This window comes from Cherax quadricarinatus, chromosome 29, assembly GCF_038502225.1.
Source record: "Cherax quadricarinatus isolate ZL_2023a chromosome 29, ASM3850222v1, whole genome shotgun sequence".
In the NCBI taxonomy this organism is placed as follows: Eukaryota; Metazoa; Arthropoda; class Malacostraca; order Decapoda; family Parastacidae; genus Cherax; species Cherax quadricarinatus.
Window position 1 is genome coordinate 28675810 of NC_091320.1, and position 7250 is coordinate 28683059.

Genomic DNA, 7250 nt, shown 5'->3' on the forward strand with positions numbered 1-7250 from the left:
ACTTGAGTTAATTTTGTCGCCAGGATGCGACCCACACCAGTCGGCTAAGACCTAGGTACCTACTTATGTCTTAAGAAAACACGTCCAGTGTTTTCACCCGTATCGGGGATCGAACCACAGACACTCTGTGAGCTGAGGGCGCTACAAACCGTGCTAGAGGATCTAGTACATAAAGTCACTTGATACATGTGTACCTAGTAACTTTATGACTATGATCCTCATGTAACTCGTATTCATGTCCAGTGCTTGTTGCTCAGAAGGGTGCTCTTAGCTCAATTGATAGCGGGCTCGGCTCTCACGCACAGGTACCGGAGTTTGGTAAGTGGAGACTGGACAGGTTTCCTTACACCTGCTGCCCTGTTCACCTAGCAGTAAGTACATGGGTTAGCTAACTACCGAGGATTAAATTTTGGGGAGAAGATTAAAGGACCCACAGGAAATAAGCCAGACAGTCTGATGGCTTGTTAGTAACCCACCTGGGTTAGTAACCCTGCTGGATTAGTAATTCGAACAAAATTCTCCGTTTTTTACTTTTTATTAATAGTGACAAAAGCAGAAGATAAATAAATTACACTATGAATGATAATGTACTTACTTGTACCTGTACCTAAATAAACTTACTTATGTTTATGTAACTAACTTTCGTGTTTAGGTATGAGTCATATAATGATCTGCCACTGGAGCTTTCGGTCATATGACCTAGGTCTTCTGTTAGCTTACCAGTCCATCCCTTTAAAAATTAAAGATAAGATTTTGTGATGTTATCGTTTTGGTTGAAGATTCTTCAGGACAGTTGTTCAAACAGGTCCTAATAGATTACGGAAAAATCATTGTTTGATTATATTGGGTTATCCAAGTTTTATTTACACGTGTCAGTCTACAAGACAATTGTAAACATTTAAAACTGTGTATTAAACCTGAATAAAAACCTTTCTTCAACATCAGTTGTAGCAGCCATCAGCAGAGTAACAAAAAAAGACACAACACCGTGACTGGTCCAAGTCGGATCGAAACGTCGTTGTAAGCTCCTCTCTCCTATGTGCGGATTATTTGTGTATCAGTAGAGTATTTATTTAGTTCCTCCTCAAACGAATCTTGATCGTTTTCTTTAGACGTTGAGCAAGAGATCGAAGGAGGGACTTTATTCAATTAATTTCGCGCATACTCTACAGTGTACTATAGCGAGACAAATGTCGTACACTAGAGATGTACTAAGTCACCGTTTTCACAGTGTAAAGCAAAAGTCATATATATACGATGATAGAGTAAAGCTTAACAATTACCATAGTAATTGTATTAATTGAAATAAATAAATTGTAGTGTGGAATTTATGCTAGAGTATAAGAGCTACGTCTCATTCAGTTCATACTCATAAATTTACAGGTAGTATACTTGTATATTTATATTCAAATACGTATATTTTTAACAAAGAAAATTATATATCTTCTTTAATGGTGTATTCGCAGGAATAACCCAAATACTGAAAATTATTATAGAGAGAAGTACTAGGTTGGATGTGGTTAATTTTCATAGAATTGTTGGGTCCATACACAAATAACCCGACGTTTCCGTCTGACTTGGACCATTTACAAAGTCACCATGGGAGACTTACGTCTCGAGACACTCCCCAGATAGGGAGCCCAGGCCGGGTCACCACTACTTGGAAAAGACCCGGGCCGGGAGAATACCGGCGAATAAAAAAAAAGAAAGTCACACTAACGAGAAGTAAAGCAGGTCGGTTATATATAGGCAGGAAGTGGTAGTAGTAGTAGTGGTGGTGGTAGTAGTAGTAGTGGCGGAGGTGGTAGTAGTAGTAGTAGTGGCGGAGGTGGAAGGAAGTAGTGGTGGGGAAGTAAGGAGGAGGAGCCAGTCAAATACATCTGTAGAGAAAGGAGAGGTATGAACGAGATTAGTGCGAAGAGTGTTAGTCTGGCGGAAAGTAAGCTTGATGTCTAAGGAACGGAGAGAGTTGTTGAGATTAGAAAGACCGGAAGACTAACACTCTTCGCAATAATCTCGTTCATACCTCTCCTCCCTCTACAGAGGCCCTTGCGGGCCTCTACAAGCTGAAACATGCCTCCCAACGCACCAAACTACACCTCTACAAATCCCTAATACGTCCTCTGATAACTTACTCTCCTCTAGCCCTCTCTCTTGCCGCTAAAACAAACTTAAACTGCAGCGTGTCCAGAACAAGGCGCTGCGCTGGGTGCTTGATGTCAGATGGGAGGACTTCGCCACAAGCGAGTCTCTCCATGCCCAATTAGACATCCCTGCGCTGAATCTGTACTGGAAGACGCTCAGTGACAGACAGATAGACAAACTTGAGACACGACATGAATACTGGACCTCTCTCCTTGACAAAGATATTCGCAGACCCACAAACCAACACAACCTTTTCTACTCCTTGCATGATCCTGCTCCTAACCCTATTTACAAATAACCTTGGATTCTCTGACAGGTACCATTCTCTGACCCACATTCGCCTTAGCTTTTGGGTTAAGACATGGCTCAGTTCTACACTCCTCTCTAGCGCTAATCTTCACCTGCCCCGTCCTCCCCGCTCACCCCGCCGGAGTCCCAACAGAAGAGCCTGAATTTCTGTTCTCAATGTCTGTCCCACGATCGCCTTAGCTGCTGGGTTAAGCCCTGGCTCTATTTCTACGACTAAGAACACTCCTCTCCAGAGCTACTCTTCGTCTGTCCCGTCTTCCCGCTCATCTCATTTGGGATCTTACCTGAACTTGTTCGTTTGTTCGTTCGTTGTTCGTACTTCTCGTTAGTGTGACTTTGTAAATGGTCCAAGTCGGACCGAAACGTCGTCGTAGGCTCCTCTCTTCTATGTGCGGGTTATTTGTGTATCGTTCCAGTCACGGTATTGTGCCTTTTTTGTTATTAATTGTTGGGTCATTAATGTTTATGAATAAATATAATTAGCAAGCCCTCGTATGACTAAATTTCGACTGAGCTGCAGTAGTCTAAGTGAAGTCTTACTAATGATGTGCAGTCTATACGTATATTACTTTATGGCCAAATTCTATATTTAGATTTTCGCCTAATTGAATACAAGAGGCTTACAGAACACCTATCAATCTGTAGACTGGAATAACAAAGAGAGCTATTAATATGATACTGTACACGCTGCCTAAAGAACATTTATTCTGTATAGAGAAATGAGATCGAATAGAAATGATCCCAAATGGAAGAACAATAGGCTCAAAAATCATTTAGGGCAGAAGAAAGGAATTTATAGGTATATCGAAAGGGGTGAGGGTCATCTTATGAATCAATATATTCACGTTAAGAGGAAGGTTAAAATTGAGACCAAAAAAATTAAACGGGACTATGAAATTCAAGTTGCTAAGGATTCTAAAACAACCCCGAAAAACTTTTCCAGGTATATAGAACAATGGTTAGAGAAAAGTTAGGTCCTCTTAAATCTGTGGACAACTTACTGAGAGTGAAAATAAAATGTTCTCGATTTTTAATAATTATTTCCTCGCGGTTTTCACATAAGACGACACAAAAGGTATCCCTCTAATTAATTTTTATATTGGACCTGAAAAAAATAAATTATGTAATATCACAGTCACTGGGGATATGGTAATCAAACAGGTTGACCGATTGAAGCAAAGTAAATCCCCAGGCCGTGGTGAACTTTTTTTCAAGGGTTCTTAAAGAGTGTAAAACAGAACCTTATGAACCATTAACTAACCTTTTTAATTTATCTCTTCAAACAGGTGTAAGATGTGGAAGATCGTTAGTGTAATTCCTATTTTAAAGCAGCGGAAAAGTCGTTACCGTTACATTACCGCCCAATAAGCCTGGCCTCAATTGTAGGCAAATTACTAGTTAATTATAGCTGATGATAATAATAATAATAATAATAATATAGGCGTTGACTTTGCCTATGTTATTGTTAGTTATGGAATAATGTTGTCGTCACCATTTCCACTGTGTGTAATAGGTCATGCAAAAAGGAATTCCTGTGTAAAAATTACTTAAATTCTTTAAAGCTAAGTCTTAAAAAATATTTTGAAACATTTGCAATGATTTTATATAGTAAATTTTATATAATAGAAACTCTGGTAACTCAGTAAAGGCAAAGGATTTGACTTCTTTTGGCGTCCTTACTTATTGGGGTCCTACTAAATGCATCGTTTTAGTAACCTTGCTCATCTCAGGCAAACTTACTAACCTTGAATAACTCCGGCAGCCTTACAAATTTCTCCCAGCTCAGGCAGACAGATTTCATTACCTCACGTGTGAAAATTCCTGTTTGATGGAAAATCATGGAATATGACAGGAAAACCGTTCTGTGTAAAGTTTGTGTTACGATTTTTTTACATAAATTTGTAAAAATGTCATGTGTAAAATGTATTGTGGCTCAGTTGATAAAGCACTCAGCTCACATACTGAGTGTCCGTGATGCAACCCCCGGCATGGGTGGAAACATTGTGCATGCTTTCTTACACCGGAACTCTCTCCAGGTAAACACCTGTTACACCTGTTCACTTAGTAGTAGTAGGTATCTGGGTGTTGGTTGACTAGTGGGTCACATCCTAGTGGACAAGATTAAAAGACCACAGTGGATATTAAGACATTCGTCGATGATGCACTGACTTTGAGTTATCTTGGGTGGCTAACCCTCCGGGTTCAAAATCCTATCTTATCTAACTAGGGAGTCGCAAAATGCGATTAAATAATAATAATATAATATCTTTATTTCTACAAGTACATGTACAGGGTATACAGGCTTAGCTGACATCAGTGACATACTACTACATAGAAAGCCGCTTGTTATGCAGAGCATTTCGGGCAGATTAGTTCAGTTTTGTCCCAGGATGCGACCCACACCAGTCGACTAACACCCAGGTACCCATTTTACTGATGGGGACCCCTCATGGGAGGTTCCTTGACACTGGTGAGGGGTTCTTGATCTAGGGAATTGGATCTATACTTCAGTTCTCCGACTTAGCCTGACTACCTTCCATCCCCCCACCGGCGCTGTATAATCCTACGGGTTTAGCGCTTCTCCATGATTTTAATAATAATGATACTGATGGGGAACCTAGACAACCGGTGTAAAGAAACATTCCCAATGTTTCTACCCTCGTCTGGAATCGAACCCGGAAACTCGGCGTGTGAAGCGAAAGCTTTAGCCACCAGGCCACTTACTTAGCATTTAATGTTGATAATAAAAATTTATAATCTTATGATCCATGGCTTGTGATTCGCTTGATAGCGTCCTCAGCTCACACGCTGAAGGACCGTGAATGACTCTTCTGCTCGGGTGAAGCGTTGGGCTTGTTGCCTTACACCTGTTGCTCCTGTTCACCTGGCAGTACAAAGGGACAGTGCCTGGTTAATAGTCGACTGTTGTGGGTCGCATCCTGGAGAAGATTGACGGGCTCCAGTGGAAATAAGATAGAGAGTACACGATGACGCACTGACTGTATTAGGTTATCCTGAGATGCTAACCCTCCTGATTAAAAATCCTAGCAAAATCATTTTGTATATTGTCAAACAAAAACAAAAAAGTTAGAACTCTACTTTTGCAGCAGTGTACCCTAATCCATTTTCTATTTAAATCGCAAATATTTTGCAAAATAAGAAAACGACGTCAGTATGGGATACTAATTCAGACTGACTTAGAGGCGCGCATATAACATAAATCTTGTTTGGAAAGGAAGTCTATCGTTTTGCTTTTTCTCTAGCGAAATACGGCAACACGGTCACCCATTCAGCTATTGGTCAGACCCAGGAGTACGTAACCTAACCGAGTAACTGTCTTTATAGGCAGTCTCATTTTTTCCCTACCAATTTGCGAAAGACCCTTTGAAAGAATAAACCGTAATAATGGTAGAATTACCGGCAGTATGTTAGGTAAAAGGACACAAGTGCAACTAAGAAGAAAACTATAGTCGGATTATTAACGTAGAGGGTTATTAACCCAGGATAATACACTAGTCTACCTTGTAAATCTTCAATGGGGGTTCTTTGATCTTCATCAGGATGAGACCCATTACCGACTGCTAGCACTCAGATAAATAGATAAGTTTATTCAGGTACGATTACACAATCTTTGGGAAATTACATCTGTTTTACATAATAACCCATGCGTAAATTACCGAGGATAACCTAAAAGAAAGTTACTTGTTTCCACTACTGGGTCTTTGTAATGTCTAACTATTAAATATAGTAAAAAATCAGTCTGGTCAAAGACATCTAAAGCAAAATAAACTGAGTAAATCATTTAAAAGACAAAAATTCATGAGAATTAAAAAAAATGTTGAATTTAAAATTTTATGTACTGATAGCTGCCTCAGCTAACAGACCGAGGAACCGGATGAAACGATGTGCATGTTTCCTTACACCTGCTGCACCTGTTCATCTAGCAGTAAGTACTGTATGTACCTAGGTGTTAGCCGACTGTTCTGGGTCACATCCTGGGGGAGGAGAATATTAAAGGACCGCGATGGAAATAAACACAGTCTTCAATGACACACTGACACTTTTGGGTTATTCTGGGTGGCTAATCCTCAAGGTTAAAAATCCCAACAAAATCTTATCTTAAGAAATTCTGTAGCTTCATAGCTTTTGATACTTCACTGAAACTACGGAGAGGAGAGTGATTTCTTGTATAGGTTTAAGGAAATGTGCCTAACTTTTCCACTTGTGATGGGTTCATCTCCTAATAGGCAGCGATCTTCTTTTTTAAATGGAGGTTTAAAACTCTAGCTCAGGTAAGCCAGCGGATGTTTAACCAGTTACAGGTCATCATTTGACAAAGACTAGTGTCAGGAAACACTAGTGTTTCCTGACACTGATCATTCGTCAGGAAAACACTAGTGTTTCCTTGACGAATGAACCATCACTACCCCTTTGTGTTTACGGGAGTTGATTCATGCATCTCCTCACTCAGCCTCTTTACTCCTATCCACCGGTAGTACCTGTTACTGGCTTCTTGAGCTCGACTGTACCCTCTGAAGCGCTTCATTTTAGGGTATAGACTCCTAGTCTAATGGCAATTGCACTGCCCAGCGTGGCATATACTAGCTTCACCCTCTGGTTAATGTGCATAAAAAGCCACTTTGCGCCCCCAAAGTTACAAACGCTTGTTTTATTTTTATTTAAACTTTCCTCACTACTAGTTGGATATGCTGAATGTTGAAGACAGAGTAAAACAACTGAAGCTAAATCATGTTTATAAAATTGCTCACGAACAGTGTCCAGAATATCTTGCTGTC